The sequence below is a fragment of the Oryzias latipes genome, chromosome 13 (assembly GCF_053564925.1).
Source record: "Oryzias latipes strain Hd-rR chromosome 13, Olatipes_Hd-rR_3.1".
Taxonomy (NCBI): domain Eukaryota; kingdom Metazoa; phylum Chordata; class Actinopteri; order Beloniformes; family Adrianichthyidae; genus Oryzias; species Oryzias latipes.
The window spans coordinates 1,145,288-1,167,343 of NC_136249.1; the positions used below are offsets into that span (position 1 = coordinate 1,145,288).

General features: G+C 41.0%; 1 protein-coding gene across 3 annotated transcripts in view; it reads left to right on the top strand.

Annotated features, from left to right (window-relative positions):
* The window catches only part of lsamp (limbic system associated membrane protein), an 834,470-nt gene that overhangs the window by 566,349 nt on the left and 246,065 nt on the right, over positions 1-22,056 (top strand). The gene's annotated exons all lie outside the window — the stretch shown is intronic.

Genomic DNA, 22,056 nt, shown 5'->3' on the forward strand with positions numbered 1-22,056 from the left:
CGCACCCCCACACCCAAGCCCAGAGGACCACGCAGCGCCCCAGGCCGCCCCACCCAGGCGCCGGACCTGACCCCCCGACCAACGGAGCCCCCACCACCCCCGGCCAGGCACCGGAGGCCCCGACCCCCACCCCGGCCCACGGCAGAAGGGCAAGGAGCAGCGACGACCATGCCCCCCCCACCCCCTAAGTCACGGAGTTAGCTATGGGAGACCAGAGAGACCGAATTCTTTCAAAGTTACTTGAACTTTGGGCTGACATTTTTTCCAAGCTGATATGATCAAGCAGCAGATTTCTGTGTTGACTTATATTTATATTTTTTTTGCTTTTCCAATTTATTAAAATAGTTTTTTTAGCAATGCAAAGAGTTATGAAAATGATAGATGCTAATCCTCCTTCTACATCGATGGCACTCATGTCACCAAGCACACAAAGTGACGGTGAAGCTGTGATTGAAACCTTAAGCCAGACTGATAGATCGGCACATACCTGCTGCCAGAGAGCCTGGACAGGCGTGCAGAACCATAGTGCATGCATGTAATTGTCGGGTAGATTACTGTCACAGTGCTGACAAATGTCTGAGTTACTGAGACCCATCTTGAACATCCTCTGTCCAGTGTAGTAAATTCTGTGAAGAGTTTTGAAATGGATTAGCTGCAGATTTGGATTTTTTGTCATTTTAAAGGTGTTTAGACAAAGTTCTGACCAAAAACTTTCATCTGTGCTGATGCTCAAATCCGCATCCCATTTTGTTGTCGGAAGTGAAATATTGTTATCTAAATTACATAAAAGTTTGTATATTTTGGAGAGAGTTTTATTCATTGAGAAATTGATCAGAGTGGTAACTACATCTGGTAGCTTTAAATCGTTGTCTCTGTATTTAAACTTTTTAGTAATAATTGATTTAAGTTGCTGATATTCCAAGAAGTTATATATTCCGTGTTTGTCTTGAAGTTCCTGGGGAGTTATGAATCTTCTATTAATAATTATGTGCTCTAGTTGTTTTATGCCCCCTGCTTGCCAAGCTGGGAAGTGGATAATTTTTTTGTTTATGAGGATGTCTGGGTTGTTCCAGATGGGTGTCATTTTGCACGGTTGAATTGATGATTTTGATATTTTGAGAAATTCCCACCAGGCTGTTAAAGTGGCATTTATATTAATACTTTTGAAACAATCCTGTCTTTTAACTATTTGACTAATAAATGGAAGATCTGACAGGTTGATCTTTCCACATAACGCCTGTTCCAAGTCTAACCATGAGTTGGTTTCTGGATTATTTTTTAACCATTTTAAGATGTATTGTAATCTATTTGCAAGAAAGTAATTGTGGAAGTTAGGTAATTCTAATCCTCCACAGCTTTTTGCAGATTTTAAAGTTTTTAGACTAATTCTTGCAGGTTTATTGTTCCATAGAAAGCTTGATATGGATGAGTCTAATGTTTTGAACCATTTTAATGGCGGTTGTGTGGGAATCATTGAGAAGAGATAATTAACTTTGGGTAAGATTTTCATTTTAACCGTGGCTACCTTGCCCATAAGGGACAAAGGCAGGTTGGTCCAGCGTGTTAGATCGTCCTGTATGTTTTTCAATAATGGGGTGTAGTTTAGCAGCACCAGTTCTGATATTTTGGGGGAAAAATAAATACCTAGATATTTTATATTGCCTGATTTAACTGGTATTGTGAGTCCTTGCTCCGCATTACTGTTCAGTGGTAATAAAACAGATTTATTCCAATTAATGGAATAGTCTGATATAGAAGAGAATTCATTAATGATTGTTGCCGTTTCATTTACAGAATGTATATTACTTAAAAACAGTAATATGTCATCTGCATAGAGACTAATTTTATGATGGCTGTGTTTGGTTTTAATTCCTTTAATACTCTCATTCTGTCTTATTGCTGCAGCTAGAGGCTCGATAAATATTGCAAAAAGAGAAGGAGAGAGTGGGCAGCCCTGTCTAGTTCCTCTTCCAAGAAAAAACCTGTTGGAAGTCTGTTTATTAGTTCTAACTGATGCATTGGGGTTGTGATATAATATTTTGATCCAATTGATGAATGATTCTCCAAACCCAAACTTATGGAGGGCAGCAATGAGGAACTTCCAGTTTACTCTATCAAAGGCTTTTTCAGCGTCCAGTGATAGTATAGTCATTTCCTGGTTTTTGATGGTGGCAAAGTCTATTATGTTAACGAGTCTGCGGACATTGTCATCCGAGTGTCTGCCTTTGATGAATCCAGTTTGATCAAAGTCAATTATGTGAGGAGTGACTTTTTCTATTCTCTGTGCTAGTGCTTTGCAGATAATTTTTACATCTGCATTAATTAAAGAAATGGGGCGATAGCTTGAAGGACTCGTGGGGTCTTTGTCTGGTTTTAGAAGAAGGATAATGTTGGCAGAGTTCATGTTAGGTGGTAGAGATTGGCTTTCATTGATAAATTTTACCGTTTTATAAAACGTTGGTGCCAGTTGTTCCCAGAATTCCTTATAAAACTCTGCAGGAAAGCCGTCAGGCCCTGGTGCTTTACCATTAGGCATAAGTAACAGAGCTTCATGAAGCTCAGACAACGAGAGCGGAGAGTCTAAATTTGTGATTTGATCTTCGTTTAACTTGGGCAGGTTTATATTGTTGAGAAATGAGTTGATGCTTTGTTCTGATGGATTGATCTGTGGAGTGTATAAGTTTTGATAAAAGTCTTTAAACGCATTATTAATTTTTACCGGGTCATGGGTGACATTCCCTGTTTGGTCCATAATCGAAGTGATTGTTGATTTTTCTTTATTAATTTTAAGCTGATTAGCTAGAAATTTGCCAGATTTATTTGAGTTTTCATATCTTTCCAGTCGAAGCCTTTGTATCTGGAATTGTGTTTGTTTATTGATGATGTCATTTAACTGCAGCTTTAAATTTTTCAGGTCCCCCAGTATGTGTTCCTGTGCAGAAGCAGCATAAGCAGTCTCCAGAGTTTTTATTTTATTTCCTAATTCTAATAAATCTGCTTTCTCCTTGCGTTTTTTATGCGTTGAATAAGAGATGATTATCCCTCTCATGACTGCTTTTGCTGCTTCCCAAAGAATACTTGGTGATATTTCAGAAGTATCGTTGAATTCTAAGAAGGTTGCCCACTCTTTTTTAAAGAATTCAATAAATTCCTGGTCTTTTAACAGAGACGTATTAAACCTCCAGGTTGAACCCGAGGGTCTGGGTACTTCCCTTGAAATAGTAACAGAAACTGGTGCATGGTCACTGATAATAATTGGATGAATGTTGGAACTTTTAATTTCTTTCAAAAGGGAGTTACTGACTAATAAATAATCTAAACGAGATTGTGAATGGTGAACTGGAGAAAAAAAGGTGAACCCCTTAGTGCTTGGATGACATGAGCGCCAAGCGTCGCAGAGACCCAGATCATTCATGTACTGCTTTAGAATACTTGCAGACTGCCATGTACGCTGGTTTGCTGCTGTGCTGAGTCTGTCAAGTTCAGGGTCCAAAACAAGGTTGACGTCTCCTCCTATAATGATTGTGGAGTCAGAGTGAACTGAGAGTGAGGTGAAAAATCTGTGAAAGAAGGAAGAGTCGTCAACATTCGGGCCATAGATACTGGCGATGCAAAAGTCTTTATTCTGAATGGATATATTAATGATTACAAATCTGCCTTCTGGGTCAGTAACTGTATCCTTATGAGTAAATGTAACATTTTTATTAATCAAAACTGCAACCCCTCTTTGTTTGGAGTTGAAACTGGCAGAATACATAGCTGGATACTGGGAACAGCACAGGAGTTGACCAGCTGATAAAGATAAATGGGTCTCCTGCAGCAGAGCTATATCTGCTTTAAGATCATCCAGGTGATTTAACACTTTCAATCTCTTTGGCCCAGAACCAAGTCCACGCACATTCCAGCTAACGATGTTAAGACTGTTCATAGCTGTTCTAACCGGGAGAGTGCAAGGCTAAATAGTGCGTGTGCCCGTCCGTGTGCGCGTGCCCGCTGTGCGTTCCTGCTACACTGACAAGCGCTGTGCGTTGTGGGTGGACGTGTCTTAGCTGTGAGCTGCATGTTGCGTGCGTCCTGTGTGAGCCTAAGTGAGGTTTTTGCAGTTTATCAACGTGTGTGTGCGGGATCGCGTGTGCATGCTCTTATGCGCGCTAGTATGCGCGCGCGCCCGTTCCGTGCATAAATAAATACTCACCGTGGTTGCGTTGACTTTACCTGATTCACATATGAGGACATGGGAAGGGGGGGGGACAAGAGAAAAGAGAGAGGGAAAGAGAAAGAACAAAAAACAAAAACAACGAAACAACAACAGAAACATGAATGTGAGAGAAAGAAAAAACACTTTTCCTGAGAGGTGTGGATTATTGATGATCCGATTATTTCCTATTCAATTAAATAAGTTTGCGGGTTTCTTCTGGGCAGCGCAGATGTCAGTGCGCCTCTGAAAGCCTTCAGCACAGCCAGGGTGTTACCTCTGGGTCCCGGAACAGCTTGCCATTCACAAAAAGTTTATCAACAGCAACCACCGCGCGTGCTCCAGCAGACAGGTGCTTCCTCCTCAGCGGGAAGAGGATTTTCCGCCGGCGGAGGATCTCGCCTGGAAACTGATCATTCACGCTGTAATGTGTGTCCTTCAGCTCTCGCCCTCTGCTTTTTACCTGCATCTTTTGTTTATAATGTTCAAATTTAGCAACAATAGGACGGGGACGCTGATTGTCCGGCCTTTTTCCTCCGAGCCGGTGAACCCTGTGGAAGGAGATCTTCTGGACTTCTTCCTTGGGGAGTTTCAGGTGGACCTCTATAAAGGACTTAACAATGTTCTCCGGGACTTCCCCTGCCTCTTCTGGAATCCCTGCGAACACTAGATTGTCCCTCATGCTCCTCGCCTGAAGATCCAGGAGGGTTTCCTTAATGGATCGGTTTTCCTCAGAGAGACGGGCGGTGTCGTGGCCCAAGGTCTTCACGGTCTCTCTGAGGGCCTGGTTCTCCGCTGCGAGCTCCTGCACCTGCTGTTGGCTGAACTCCAGAGACTCTCGCAGACCTTGGAATTCCTTATGGAGGATCTCCAGCAGATTTAAACGGCATTCAAGGCTGGAGAGCCTTTTATCAATTGAATCCAGGATATCACTCATGTTGCTGCCTGGGGAGGAGGCAGCCCCCGGGGAGTCTTCGGGACGGTTGCGTTTGGTGGACGGAGTGGCGGTGTTGGATTTCTTCATGAGGCAGGTATTGAAACACTCGTCGATGTAATTCTCCAGATCCTCCAGGTCCTCCAGGTCATCCAGGCTGGCAAATGCTTGACAAACTTTTTCAGATTTTTATTTTTTAAACTTTCTGGATTATTTAAATATGGCGGTGTAATTAAATAAATCAAAAATGTTTGTTCACAACTTACGCGCCGCCAAGTAAACTCACCACACTCCTCTCGTCGGCTCTCGCGATACTACAGCATCACGTGTCCTGTCTCCTACCCTTGTGCTATCTTAGATGACCCCCCCATTCCATTGACATGTTCTCCCTACCATGACAGAGGTGGATAAAGGTGGAAAGATTTCATGTAATCCATGGACACCAGTGAAGATCACAAATTATTGAAGAAAAAAGGTTCAGAGCACTGTCTAGTGGGTCTAGATGACCCAACTCCCAATGTTAAAGTACCTAGGATAGCACAAGGGTTACACGAACAATGTGACCTGTGACCTTTGTGAAATAAAAGATCCAGAAAGGAAATTTATAATTTTTAAAAATGAGGTCACTTTTTAGCTGAAAAAAAAAAATAAATAAATAAACAGTTTGAGCTTTAAAGTGACACAAAGAAAATGAAAAATAAAGAAGAACAACAGTAAAAAAAAGTAATGTTAGGGAATAGAAGTGAAAAAAGAAGCTCTGATTGTCATCATAAGTTCCCCCCTGTGTTCTGACCTTCCGCCTCACTTTAATGCCAATCTACAGTTCTTCACTTCTTCCCTGCTCTGTTTTCTCCGTCCTTTACGTTCCTTTTTCCCATCTTCCTGACTTTTTGCTGCCTTTTCTATAACTCATCATACTGTATTCCTTTGTGTGTATGGGAGTGCATTTTTAGTAGTAGTAATTGAGGTTATCTCTGCAGAGGCCTGTGTAAATGAATGGGGATTTGAATCTTCTCAAATATAAATTCATTGCGGATGGCATTAAACCTCATTATACCATGGTCTGAGTGAATACTCGATTCTGATTGGCTGCCGGGTGTGCATTAAAAAGTGATATACCACAGTGATAACCGCACGTCTAAAAAAGAAGTTCCGGTCACATATCACTCCGCTAGCATAAAAGTTAAAACATACGTTGAAATACGTTATTTCACAGTGTACAACGAGACAGCTAAAAGACATGAGTGATTTTGTTGTTTCTTTTAACTTGTTCGGTGAATTTGATTATTCTGATGACTGGGATGTAGCCACAGAGAAAGAGAGACAAGAACATCAAAAGAGGGAGAGGAGACACAAGGAAGTGACACCGGAAGAATTGAAAATTTTGGAAGATGACAAGGACCAGGTCAACACAAAGAAAATCACAAAATGTGCAGTTAATATATTTCCTCTGTGCCCCTATAAAAAGTTTCAAGAAATACATCTCAAAATGTCCATCAGACGCAAAATCTTTTTATCTGCATCCGAAGCGGTTTGGGTTTCCAGGGAACAGGTGGGTGTCAACTACCTGGGAGCAATGCAAAAAATAATTAGTGAAGAGGTCTGTACAACTACATAGCCCTATATGTCAAACCTCTCTTCTGCTTTTGTTAATAGCCTGCATGTTTATGATTGTTTCTTTAAACCCTTGTGTTATCTTAGATGACCCCGCCTTACATAGACGTGTTCTCCCTACCATGACAAAGGTGGATAAAGGTGGAAAGATTTCATACTGGGCTCCGTCACTCCAGGAAAGACGAGAGTGGAGCAACATTCTGTCGTCCTGCAACGTCGCAACCAGCAGTGGTCAGAGTCCACAAAAACGAAATATCTGTCCTTCAAACAGCAATATGATGGACATGCCAGTATCTCTTTCAAATTGTCGATTAATGGCAGTGTTGAATTTAATTTTCAATAAACAATTCTGTCTTCCTAAAGCCGACTTTTTTGCTCGGTTCAAAGTTAACAGGCTCAATGTAAAATAACGTACTTATTAATTAACAAAACCGTTTTTGTTGTTGTTGACAGCTAATGTTCAGATTTATTGGTAGAGATTTCTTATAATAAAATCTTGGAAGCTACTTGTGTATTTGTTTCTTTAACACGCTTTGCTTCATCATCTATGTAAGGGTTAATGGGCGACGAAGTGTGCGATTACTACTTTTTAACGCACGCCGTGGAAGCCTGAACCGTCCGACGCGAAACAAAGTAATAAGCGCACACTTCGAAGGCCATTAATCCGCTTATACCATGGTCAGTTACAAAAGCAATACATATTAACCAGGTTTTAGTCCTTAATTCTTGTTTTTTTTTTCCGATTTGGATCGCTTTTCTCACAAAAAGTCGGGCTATATGTTACGTGATGCGGCGGTTCAAAGTTAACAGGCTCGATGTAAAATAACTTATTAAATCCGTAAAACCGTTTTTGTTGTTGTTGTTGACAGCTAATTTTCAGATTTATTGTTAGAGATTGTTAGAGCTACTTGTGTATTTGTTTCTTTAACACGCTTTGCTTCATCATCTGGACAATAACGAGCGGTATGAGGTGCACAATGACGCTTGGATTATTTTATCATGACGATCACCATATTCTCCTACTTTCTTCCTCTACAGTGCCGGCTCCGCACTTGAATTTGTAGTCATGACAAAGCGCAGCACCACATAAAAAGTAGTCCGCTTTTTGTGAAAAAGTGATCTAAACTGAACAAAAAACAAGAATAAAGTGTTAAAACTGATAAAAAAAAATTTTTTGTAAGTGACCATGGTATAAGCGGGTTAATGGCCTTCGAAGTGTGCGGTTATTACTTTTTAACGCACTTCGTTAAAATCAGCTCTTGGCCAATGAGCGTGCGGCTCTTTGCGTCCCATCATATTTTCTATATACTGTGCCTCATTTCATAATTTTTTCCCTCTTAAACCACACTCAAACCATCAGAGGGTATTAAAAATAAATAATAATAAGAGTAATTTGGAAGTGTGTGTGTTTGATGCTGCTGCCGACACATACATGACTGTCAATCATTTGCGCAGGTTACGCCCAATGCCGGCTATAAATACCCTCATGGTCAAAATGGTGAAATTCAGAGAATAAAGATGAACACAGGACGTTTCTGGAAGAAGGGGAAGATTCTTACTTTTTTACTGAACAGAATGGCGTCACTATGTTTATTATTATGAGCTTTTGGAAGCAGTAAAATAGTTAATGGCAGAAAAGAACAAAACGTATCCCGGAGAAAATTAAAAACTCTTCCTGATCAACACTAATTGTCTCCTTTATGACCAAGGTAAAGCTTTTCAAAGTGCACATTCAATACGGCCATCATCCCACTTTCCTTCTTTGTGGAGCTCACAGCAGAAAGCTGCAATCCAAATGAATAAAGCAGAACGTGACGCTGCTTGCGCCACTGGACAGAAACGAGCGCAGATCACGTTTCTCATGGATCCTTTAATGCAGAGACTGACTGCCTGAGATCCCCACTTGTCACTGATGAGGCAGTGAGAGAACCGGAGATGATTGAGCTGAAATCTCTTTGAAAGAAGGCCCTGTTACGTTTTGGAAAACAGAGAAATCCCCGTGTGTAAAAGAGCTGCTCTAAATCTGACGTTCTCCTCAATATATTATGTCTGCCGGTCCCTGTTTATTACCTTGAAACATGTGAAATCAAGGCATCGGTCCGTTCTGACCGACACTCACGTAAAGGAACCGATCAGAGAAGATACGACTGGGCTGGGGGTTAGCCCCGCCTTCAGCCCCTAAGACTCATGGGAAGTGGGGAATCTTAAGTGTAAAACCATGAGCCAGGGAGCTGTGAGCAGAAGTCAGTTGCATGCCGTTTGGCTGTTGTGTGTGTGTGTTAAAGTTAATGTCTCTTAATGTGGACAGGGGATAGTGTGAATAACGCAGCCAGTTTAATGATAACTTAGCACTTGTTTACTTACTACGTTGAAGAATGAACTGAGTCATTGTAATGTATTAACAATTAATAAATGAATTGCTTTTGATGCAAAAAGTCAGTCATTCAATTTTAAATAAAAAATACATAAAAGCAAGATATTCTAATGAAGGTAAAAATTAATTTAAGTTGCACCCAACAGAAATGTAATGTATTTAATGTGTTTACTGTGAATATGAATTACTCAGACAGCAGAAGGATGCTCTGTCCAGATGTTTGTGTATTTGTTGGTGTGAGGGTCATTGAAAGAGGAATGTTGAGATACAAAGAATTACCAGTTAAATACTGTTGGATGAATGGTGAAAAGTTTTAATCATTGTAAATCTGACTTCAGAGGAGTCAGCGCCTCACCAGCATCAACTTCACTGCATGTCACTGAGTAGTTGTGTGTGTCAGAGAGGCAGAGAATCAGATAGTGAGAGAGTGTGTGTGTGTGGAGGGGGTATCTGACCTCCAGGGTAGTCACTGTGTTAGCTCTGGCTAAGCTGCATTTGATGTGTGTATTGAGGGTGGACACTTTCCTTGAAATAAATACAAGTACAATACTTGCTGTTCTGTTGTAGGGAGAGGAGTGTGTTGTGGAAAATAATACGGCTTTATTGGCGTGTTTGTGTGTGTACGTCTTGGCAGGTCAGTGTGTGGTGTGGCTCTTTGACTCTCACTGTGAAAAATTTGACTCTTGGTGTCAAACTTGTTTGCCACCCCTGACATAGACAATAACGAGCAGTAAGAGGTGCACAATGACGCTTTGATTATTTTATCATGAAGATCCCCATATGATCCTACTTTCTTCCGCTACACTGCCGGCTCCGTAATTGTAGTCATGACAACTTGCAGGACCACATAAAAAATACAGCTTTTTGTGAAAAATTTATCTAAACTGAACAAAAATCAAGGATAAAGAACTAAAACTGATTTTTGTAAGGGAACGTGGTATGCTCGGGTTAATGGCCTTCGAAGTATGCATTATCACTTTTAAACGCACTTCAGGCTTCCACGGCGTGCGTTAAAAAGTGATAATGCATACTTTGTCGACCATTAACCCTTACTTAACTATCACAAATAATACAAAAAGGCTCTTAGTGCTAGAACTCATTAAGGAACATAAGGATTGAAAGAAATCAGGTTTTTTTTTATTTTATTTGTGAAGCCCAAATTCACAACAGTCGTCTTGATGGACTTTGTAACGGTAATTGAAAAAGTAAAACATAAAATCAAAAAGGATCATAAATACATATAATTCAATAACAAAATACTAAAGACTGGTGAACTGTTCAGGGTGTACCCTGCCTTCGCCCACAAGTGGCCGGGATAGGCTCCAGCAGCCCCGTGACCCAGAAAGGGATAGGCAGGAGAAGATGAATGACTGAATGAATGAGTCCTGCTGTGATATCATTTCTATAGTGTCCCTATAATCATTAAAGATATGCGTTTGTGCCAAGCATAGGAGACCATCAATTACAGAACATCTCAACAGATTATTACAAACTGAAGCTGTGACATGACCGGGGTTTGGGTCGCCAAGGCACCCGCCTTCGACTGCCACCCAAACCATGTTGCACCAGCCCCTTTTGAGGTCTCCTACAGGTGGTGGGCCCATGGGAGAGTGGTCCCATGTCGCTCCTTCGGGCTAAGCCCAACGAGGGCCCGTGGGAAGAGCCCCAGTCACAAGCCTGGCTCCAGAGTGGGGCCCAGGTGACGCCAATCCGGGCGACGTAATCAGGTCCTTGGTCTTTCTTGTCATCATAGGCTTCTGAGGGTGGTGTGCCATCTCTCGGTGGGTGGAGTGTCCCTGCCCCAGGGGGAGGAGTTTAAATACCTTGGGGTCTTGTTCACTAGTGAGGGAAGACCGGAGCGTGAGATTAACAGGCAGATTGGAGCGGCGTCCGTAGTTATGCGGTCGCTGTATCGGTCCGTTGTGGTGAAGAGAGAGCTGAGCCAAAAAGCAAAGCTCTCAATTTACCGGCCGATCTTCGTTCCAATACTCACCTATTAGCTCTGGGTCATGACCAAAAGAACGAGGTCCCGAATACAAGCGGCTGAGATGAGCTTCCTGCGCAGGGTGGCTGGATGCTCCCTTAGAGAAAGGGTGAGAAGCTCGGTCACCCGCGGAGAGCTCGGAGTAGAACCGCTTCTCATCCACATTGAATGGAGCCAGTTGATGTGGCTGGTTGGAGGCCCCGGGGAAGACTCAGGACACGCTGGAGAGACTATGTCTGTCAGCTGGCCTGGGAACGCCTTGTGGTCCCCCCAGAGGAGCTGGAGGAAGTGGCCGGGACGAGGGAAGTCTGGGCATCTCTGCTTAGACTGCTGCCCCCATGACCCGGTCCCAGATAAGCGGAGGAAGATGGATGGATGGATAGATGGATGGAGGCAGTGACAACATTTAACCCTTGTGTTATCTTAGATGACCCCCCCCTTCCATTGACGTGTTCTCCCTACCATGACAAAGGTGGATAATGGTGGAAAGATTTCATGTAATCCATGGACACCAGTGAAGATCACAAATCATTGAAGAAAAAAGGTTCAGAGCACTGTCTAGTGGGGTCTATGTTAAAGTGCCTATGATAGCACAAGGGTTAATATGGCTTGACATACTTATAGTAAAGCATGTTTGGAAAAAAATGCAATGAAATATATATATTTTTGGTCCGTAATGTGTTTTACCTCGTCACTTCTCTCACTACTTCTGACCTCCATGTGTGGGTGGATAGGTTAAAGCATGCATCCTGCAGAATCCAATGAAGAGAAGGTTGCTAAATTTGTTTGCTCCAATCCTCTTTTATGTGAACATTGTTCACTAGCAATTTATCTGGCCATTCATTTCAGACTCAGGGGGATTTTTTTTATTGTGAAAAATAAAGAGTAGGAAGGTGAAACTGTGAATGAATTCTCAAAAATATATCTGTTATATCTGTATTACATAACTTCTCAAGTTTTATTTATGGTATTTGAGCCAGAGATATCATGAACATGTGCTTGGCTTTATGTGTGCTTTTTCTAAAGGTTGGTTGCTGTGTAGTCTGCTTTCATATACTGGCCTTTATTGGGAGGGGACAAATAGATGCCCTCCACAGTATCTGATGTCCCTTTACTTTGCTTTTTTTAAAATATTTTTTCCATGTTTTTCACGACCCTCCTTTGTTCTAGCTTTCCTTTATTTATATCATTTTATCCAGTCTTCCTTTTCCTGCTTTTTTTAATACATTTTTTGAACAAATACACAATTTTCCATGTGTCTGATTGTCTCTTTTCAAATATTTCCTTTGTTGTTAAAGCCCATATTTAAGATCAGAGCTTCCAAACTTTATCTATGCTAATCACATCACTTTTTCTCGACTGATCTTTGTTTCCCTGTTGACATCCTTTTTGCTGTGTGATGCTATGTTCTTAGCCCGCGGTGTTCACACTGGGCTGTCGCTACCTGATACCAGCGCATGTCCACCACCTAAAGTTGGAAGAGTCTTGGTGTGAAATGTCAAAGCGGTGTAAATCTTCTGAATGTCCCTCCAGTTTATGAACACATTTTTGGACAGGCGCCGCGCGACAAAGGAGAGGCTGCCGACACGAATTTGACACCTGAATCACATTTGGTGGGAACTCACCTTTAGGCACTTTGGGCCTTCAAAGAAGGTATACTTTACAACTATAAGCCATTTGGCATTTAAAGAATTGACCTATGCACAAACAAAATTAAACTTTTAAAAAAATCTTTTGTAATATAAACAGTTTCTGGGTTTAGAGTTTATGGTTTTAAAAAGCCTTGCATTTCTACCAAAAAAAAAAAAAACAGAAATACTGATTGTTTTGTAAAGGACTATATATTTTGACACTGTGCCCACTGTGCTGGTACCAGTGTGGAAATTGCCCTTCGACAAAGCATCTTAAAGTGGGTGTTTGGCCTAAAGGGGCCCACATGCGATAATTGCTCAGTTCACGCCTCCTATTTACTGTCATTGAAGTGTTTGTGAGCTGTTCAGAGTGAGGGCAGACACATCACTATTTCTGAGCCAGAAGCAGATTTCTTTTGCATGTCTCACAAATACAATGAATGACCCACAAGTGTAATGCATTAGACATCTTTTTATGACTGTGCCTGTGATCTTCTGTTATGTCTCCAATATCATCCACATGTAGCACATGTAGAACTGACCTTTGAGTGATTTTCTTCTCCTTTTTTCTTTCCAATAATGTCAAGTAGAGCTTATCAGTAAAGTGTTTTGGGCCTTTTTGTGGGCTCCAGACCTCCAGTCTGTAAAAACAGGCTGTGTTAAATCAAATGTGTATTTGGAACACTTTTCATCTCTTGTGGACTGCTGGCAAAAACAACCCAAGCCAAAGCCCAAACACATGTCGTAGAGAACAAACAACACCTATTTTTAGACTTCTAATCAATGGAAATCCAGTATGGTGTTTATAGCTAGAAACAAAGACAGGATGGATCATGGATTTTGCTATACTGTAATTGAAATAGTGCAGGGTGGTGTAAGTTGTTGTAAGCATGCTTTAACCAGAACTAAACATTAGATTTTGCAACCCAGGACTTAGGAGGGCAACCAGTTCTCCATTTAACAGTTTCATTCTAAGGTCAAGGGTGAAAATTCTAGAGAGCCGCTGCCTCTGTGAGACAATCATCTTAGACTGTAGATAAAATAAATAAGCTTTTCAATCTTTTAAATGGAATGATGTGCAGCTGAAATTAAGGATATCACTGGAAAGTAAGAGGATTTAGCCAGCCCAAGCTGGTCTGATGAGCGGATTTCAAACAGAAATACTATTAATGTAGTAGCCAGATAATTAAAACGATAAATACTGCTGAAAATCAAGAGTATCTGTGATTCTTCTATCAATCTCTCAATAATCAATGTAAAAACGAAGAATGTGTGGAGGAGAGCGTTCAAACGAATGTTTTATTTAGCATGGGAAGGGAAATGAACAGTCTTTGAACATTTCAGAGGGATTAAAACCCTAAAAGTTAAAACAAATAGTGCATTTACATGATTATTTAGCTAGTACTGCCAAAGTCATTTTCCCTAATTCATATCAACTTTCCTATCATGTTTCAGCCTTTTTCCAGCAGCTGCTAGTCAAGGGCTGGTAAACGGGTCATTTGATATTGATTGCATCTATAAAATTCATAGTTGCTATTTTTTACTCATGTTTAAGATGCAAAACTGGGTATGAAAAAAATAGGAAAATAGTTTTGTTTAAAAGTGGCATGTCTCTATGGATCGGATGTGCTGCACTTGAAAACTCTTTAAGGTTCTTAGAAGAGATTTTGACAGACTAAACTTGTGCCTTCGTCACAACTGGCCTTTCGGGGATGAAGGCTGTCTATGGGCGAAAAATGGGCAAACAAGTACAGGGTATTCAGGTGGCACGCTCACATTTCTAAGATTGCACATGACTCTGTGAGCCCGTAGAGCAAAAATGTTCATGCCCATTTTTCCTTTGGCCATGCTGGACGACAGGTCGTAGAAAACACTTGGAAAACATGTAAGGCTTAAGTACATGAAATGCAGGTGCAGGGGGCAGGTTAGTGCTGTTCAAGTGATTAATGCTCGCTGCTTGCAACCTTTCACATAGAGATAAGCTAATTAGGCAGAGGATAGTTTGTGTTGGCATTATACAGGCGTCTCATAGACATATCTCCTGCACACCCCATGCGTGCAGCATTTGCACCCGATCAGCAAGCCAGTGTGCCCACCTCACAAAACAAACTTGCATACAGGTGCATGTGACTAAGGCATTAGAAATTTCAGAAAAAATGAAAACTTTCACCAGCAAAACTGACGTCCTTTCAGAGTGGCAGTGACTAAGAAAAAGACACTCATCAGTTCCCAGCTTGACTACTGTAATGGTCACTACATGGGAGTTCATCAAGCCCACCTTCAGTGTGTCCAGCATGGTGAGGATTCTGCTGCTAGGCTACAGACCAACACTCATGAATACTGAAACACATCCTCCAGTGATGCAGTCCCTCCTCTGGTTATCAGCAGATTTTAAGAATCAGTTTAAACTGATTTATTTGTTTTTAATGCAATCAGTGACCCTGTTCCCTGTTATTTATGTGAGGTTTTAATTACAAACGCACCCATCAGAGCTCTGCTAACATCTGGACAACATCTGCTGGTTGTCGTCTCAGCAGTGCAGGGATAGTTTCATTAGAGAGGCATGTCCTGAAGTTTCAACACCTTGCCCATTAAATGCTATCATTGTTTAGACTTTCTTTATTTTATACAGATAAACCTTGATTGGTTTAAACTTTAAAACAGTCTCAATCTTTATAGCAAAGTCTCACCTTTTCCATCCACAGTATTTATCCAAGAGTAAAATCTCAAAGCAAGAAAGCACAACTGATTATTTTAAAAAGCACCCTTTTAACTTCACAAATTCATTTTTCATTCATCCAACTTCTTCCGTTCTTCCCTTTCGGGGTCACAGGGCTGCTGGAGTCTATCGGCCACTTGTGGGCGAAGGCCGAGGACGCCCTGGACAGGTGGCTAGTCAGGGTAGAATGTCCGCAATTACACACCCATGCACTCTCACTCTCACACCTATGGACAATTTAGGTTGACCATTTAACCTATGAAGCATGTTTTTGGACGGTGGGAGGAAGCTGCAGTCCGCGGAGAAAACCCAGCCATGCACGGGGAGAACATGCAAACTCCACACAGAAAGGTCCCCATTGATGTTCTGCTTCAGGTCCCCATGCCAGGACTTGAACAAGGGCCTTCTTGCTGTGAGGCAAGAGCGCTAACCACTGCACCACCGTGCAGCCTTACTTCACAAATATGCTTGCAAATGTCTCAACCAAGAAACATTTTTATGCATGTAATTATAGGATGTCCGTAACCTCTCAATGTGCATGTTTAATGAAAGTGTGGCAAAGCTTCACTCCTGCCTCCTCAATTAACCTTTTTCATTCAATCTGTCAAATGAAATAACCTTTTCACAACTCACTCATGATCTTAAGAGCCTGTTATCTGACCAAAATAAATAAATGCACCACAATGCATTCACTTTGTTGCCTTAAGGCCCGTACACACCGGGACGAATATTCGCCAGGCGTTATTCGCCAGCGTTTTTCGCCACGTTTTTTGTGTTCACACCCAGGCGATTTTCGCTGACGATGAGCCGAGCGAACATGCAATTTCCTTCCCTGACATTAGATGGCGCTTAATGTAAACAGAAATACTCCTGTACACAAGGTGGCGCTGCGCAACTTTACGCATCTTAAAGTCGCTTTTTACTCAGAAGAAGAGAGCAAGTATTTACGCGCTTGTCAGAATAATACAAAGAAAACATGAATATTTCAAGCACCAGTAGCTCCAACTGGTGCTTGGTTCGGGGATATTTTAGAATGTCCGTCATTATTTCTTCGCGGCAGTGTAGACGCTACTTGGCGTCTATCTTCTTCGCTGGTATGTGTGCTCAACAAGGCAGTTTTGTGTTTGAGCGCCCCCAAGTTGTGTTTTACTGTAACTTCAGAAGCTCCAGACGCGTGTGCAAAAGCGCCATTCTCATTGGTCGAATAGATTTCGACGCGTCGGAAAAAAAAAAACGAACCCGAGGCGTTTTTTTTTTTTTTGACGCTTTGACGCGTGGCGTTTTTTCGCGTCGGTGTGCACACTCTCATTGGTGCCCTTTGTTAAGTCACGAGGCGCTAAACGTCGGCGAAAATCGCCGGCGATATTCGTCCCGGTGTGAACGGGCCTTTACTCATGTGTGAATTCTTTTATTACTCTCTGATTTTGAGATAGTTCATTGCCACATTGCAAGGCTGACCGTATGAAACCCTGTGGTTGTCAAAAAGTGAATTACTCACACCTTGCCAGTTTCTATTATAGTAACTTTTATTAAATTTGTCGTTTACACTTTCTTGTAGCAGATTGACTGTTGAATGGTGACACAGAAAAAGAAATGCTTTCCAGTTTTTGTATTTGTTTGCAGCAATGATCAGAGTTTGTCATATTTGCATTATGAGCACCAACAATTTTATGAAGAATTTAAAATTTTGAATAAATAAAAGAACAAAGTATCAATAACATCATGGGTATTACATTGAAAAAGTATTTTTAAGATGGCAAATAATGGCAAAAAAAAATTGAAAAAATGAAACAAGATTAAATTTCACCTGAAATTAGGCCTCCAACACAAAAGAGACATCAAAATGACAACAATCTTAGTGCTATCAACTACACAGAACACACCATGATTCATCATTTAAAGTGGCTATGTCAGGGGGATCCCCAGGGACAAAAAACCCAAGAGCAGAAAAGATGAAAAAACTCAGATTCTAAATCTAAAAAGGGGCTTTTAATGCCGAGAGCGGAAAACAGCAAACTCGAAAGAGCAAAACCAAAAAGGACGCTTCGACACAGTACAAAAGAAACTCAAACCTTAAATAGGAACCTATTCATAATGTCATACACCTGTGAGTCTCACAGCAGGCCTCAAGAAAGGGAGGGCCTCCAGGAGAGGTCACAGCAGAGCAAAAGAAAACCATTTCATAACAGGCTGTCAATCAAGATATTGTGATGGATAAAAACTGACACGTTAAACAAAATGTCTTCAGTTGGTACCAGGCCGAAAAAAAAGTATACACAACCTGCATTTTCTGCTGTATTTATTTTCTTATTCTGAAGGAAGTTTTCTTTTGGAAAACTACTGGATTCCCTCCACAATATCCCACTCATTCTTGATGCATAACAAGTCGCGTGGTTGAAAATACATCTGCTACTTCCTAATGCGGTTGCAGCGGCCGCTAAATTGAAACTCCCAAGCTAGCAAAGTTAACAAAAAATGTGTTAACTTTTAATATTTGTTAACTGTTAATATTTGGAAAGAGTCAGTGAGGAAACAGAAGAGCCTTTGATTTCAAGGAAAAACAAAATCTGTTTTGAAATGACAAAAAAGCAGGAGTCATTTCAAATATGGATTTATTGCAACAGTTGTTCCCTCACCCTAAAATAATTATGTATAATATTTAGCAATTGGCTGTCTAATGCTACGACAATGGCGCTATTAAAGTTGCTCAAACTGTGGATGTATTATTATATTTAGAAAATACCAGTTTGAGTGGCAAGCGGCTGGATAATTCAGTTGATTGGGTGTAATCCGGTAAACCTGAGTTTGCCCCCTTGGCACTAAGCTAAAAAATCCCATGTGGGTCCTTGGGAAAGGTCCTTCGCGCTGCTGCCTAAATGGGTCCCTCTGTGCCTTGAAATACAGGGTTGTCTCAGGAAGGGTGTAAAAACTCTCTGCCAAACACCACCTGTGCAAATCAGTGAAAGCGGATTTGCTGTAACCATCCCTGAAGGGATGTGCCCGAAAGGTGAACAACATTCCACACAAAAGGTCAGTGATACACCAATGTACATGTGTCAAACCCAAAGTCCGCGGGCCAAATGTGGCCCTCCATGTCACTTTATGTGGCCCCCGAGAGCAAAGTTTTTAATTTCTTTAAATAAAAAATAAAAAATTGGTGTGTATTTATTCATATCTAGGGGGAATCTGACTTGAAAGATTGGATTGGGCGACTATACATTAGGACTTAAACACTGTCCATATGACCTAACCTGATAGAATCAAATGTAAAAGGATTTATGTTAGAATAACAAGCAAACATATGTTTTCTATGCAACTGTAATTGTCACTTTAAGAAGTTATAAAAAATAATGAGTTATTTTACATTAAGGAGTAGTTACATTTAATTTTCATTACATTTAGTTACATGTAGAAGTTATATCTGGCCCTTTGAGGACAGCCGTTATACTGATGTGGTGAAAATGAGTTTGACACCCCTGTACTAATGGAATAAGCTAAAAGGTTAAAAAACTACCGTAATTTCCGGACTATAGAGCGCACCTGATTATAAGCCACACCCATTACATTTTTAAAGGATAAAACATTTTGTACATACATAAGCCGCACCTGTCTCTAAGCCGCATGTGCCCACATAGAAACATGTGTTGTAGAATGAGGATGTGTATGTGCTGAAACCAGAGCAGCCTGTGTAAGAAAGATGGAGTGCTCTCACTCACTCTTGTGCTGCTCGTGCTCCTTCCTCTTACACACTCAGCGCTCACACACTTACACATTCTACAACACCTATATGGTTAGTTCATTAGTTAGATAGGTAGTAGTTAGTTGTTACTCTTATTTGTTAATAAAGAATACTGCATTGTAATTATTACTTGTATTCATTTGCAACATGGCTGCCAGGGGATTTTGTGTGTTGTTATTGTTTGTTTTGGTTTTTTTTCTTTTTTTTTTTTTTGGGGGGGGGGGGGGGGGCGTAAACCACGTCACCGCAACTCCTGCTGCTTCATCACCGCGGAGATCAAGAATCCCACACTCTCACAGCTCTATTCCAAACATTGCCTGTGACGCGGCAGGAACACGGCAGCAATACAGTAGTAACAGCACCAACAGGGCTGGTTAAAAAAGGATTACAAGTAAAAGTAACTGAGAGCAGCAGTAACTTATAACTCCTGTGTATTGAAACCATGAAAGTCTTCCTCCTCAGTGTCGGATTGGAATAGCGTCAGACATTCTTCACCACACACTCTCAGTCTCTCCTTCGTTGTTGCTGTCAGTGTCACTCTGAGGTAAATTCTCTCCTGAACTTGCGCTGTCGTCTTCGTCACGTAGCAGACCGGCTTTTCCAAAGCCGTTGGTGGATTTTTTCACACTGCTTTTAACGATTGCTTTTAACTTGAAAGCTGCGTCATCTGCATTTCTTTTTGCGTTTTCCATGATGAGGGTTTGTTCATGCTAATCATTCACAAAACAGGAGTTTACATTAAACTTGCGTCTTCCTCGACAGATATACCGTATTCCCCCTTTCTCACTCTTACCCTTTCTGCCCCAGCGCCCCTAGAGGTCGCTAGAAAAAATGCTTAAAATAAAAAGATTTTTATTTCCACTTTGACAGTTATTGTATTTTTCAAGGAAAAATCTAGATCACATTTTAATGGTCCTTACATGAAGTCTAGTAAACAAAAAGTTTAAAGCAGCTGCACTTATTTGGCATTGGATGAAGATAAACTTTATGATAATTGGAAACCCACTTTGGGCACTGGTCTACAGCATTCATAATATCAATGGAAACGTAGAGTAGAATCATCTAGGTAGAATCAGCTGATTTACATCAATTATGTAATTAATTTGCAACTGTCAAGTGTTGCATATCAGCGCTTTAGCATCCACTGGTGTTATGGTAGACAAAAGAATGTAAGCACTGACACGAAAGCTCTGCCATTAAAGGGTTAAGAAAAGTGATTACAATTCTGAGGGTAAGATGTTTTCTTTTAACTCGGGTAACTCATTTCCCTTTATAGACCTGATGGGGGGGGTAGCCTCTTTGTGACTCAGAATCTTTCCTTGGAGCGGCACAGATCTGTCAGACTTTTCATAGCTGAGAGGAGGAATCGTCAGCAACGGCAGGGAAATAATATGACCACCTACAGCACTTGTCTGTCTCTTTCTGAATGAATAGCTACGATAAGAAGTGGGACAAGTTGAAAGGTTACATCTACTGAGAGAGGCAGAAGCCGAGCAAGCAAATCAACTCCTACTTGATCAGAAAATAGAGCCGTCTTGTGGGTTGTCAGTCCTGAGCCAGTATGTCAAATATAGCTGATGTGGAAGGAATTCTTTCACACCAGATGAATGTCTCAAGAAAGAATGGATTTATAGCTGATAAATGACATTTTTACTAAGCTCAGGGATAATGTGTGTTATCACAAACACAACTAATATCACTTAAAAAAGGTTTAAAAAATGCTTGGGGGGCCTTGTGAAACAAAAAAACACTTTTTGCACTTTACTGAAAAATAACGAGATGTTTCAGTGCTGGACCCACTAGTCTGGATTTAGTAATAGTGTTGCTGACATTAGTAATAACCCTTTTGACGGCCATGACAGTGACAGAGCGGGATGGAGTGAGACCACAGAGTCTGTTTCTGCTGCGAGGATAACAGGAGGCATTTGGAATTGAAATCTGTGCTTTGTCACACACCAGTTTGAGAACATTTTACTTAGCTTTAGAATTCCCTCTTTACCAAAGAAGCTGCAAAGAGATTATATGTTAATCACACTGCTATTTTCTTGTTCACAGATTGATCGCAACCACTAAATTGTGCTAACAAAAGTCTGTGTTCTTTTTGTTTTTGGTTGTGCTCCCATTTGGACCCCCTCATCTGTCGCCCCTGAATTTTTCATATGACACACACCAACTGGTAAAGGTAAGAATTTTTAAAAATGTTTTGAGATTCCATGTGTGATTGTGTTGGTGTGTGTGAAAACAAAGTTCCCAGGACCATTTAGCACCTTCACTTAATTGGGAGTTTGCATCCTCGAGATGCATATTGATCTAGATCAGTGTTTTTCAACCTTTTTTGAGCCACGGCACACCCTAACCTTGATAAAAATCCTGTGGCACACCAGCAATTTTTTTTTTTTAAAAGAGAAACTCTGTATTGATCTACATTCGCTCCACAATCTCACGTCCATTTTTGTCATAATTGTGGCAGAAAAGCTGGAAGTTGCAGCTGTTTTTTTCCTAAAAGATGTAATAAAAGTCAAGTTAAGCTAGAAGATTTCAAAACTGTTTGATGTGTGTTCGTTGTGGTTTCAAGATGTCAAAGGAAAACTCATTGTGCGCTGAGACGCTGTCACTTTTACCCAATGCATCATGGGAGATGTAGTGCAAACTGCCGCCGAACGCCAGACAGATTGAGCTTCATTGTTTTGTTCACTTGTTCCACGGTCTGATACCAGATCCCGCGGAAAGCTAACCGCTAATTATGATCTTTAGCTGGTCTTTTTGTTGGAACTAAGCGACTTTATGAGCAGAATCGAAACAAGGAAGTGAAGACTTTAACCACTTCTAATTGGTCAGACTGATGACGTATGATTAGGGGTCCAAG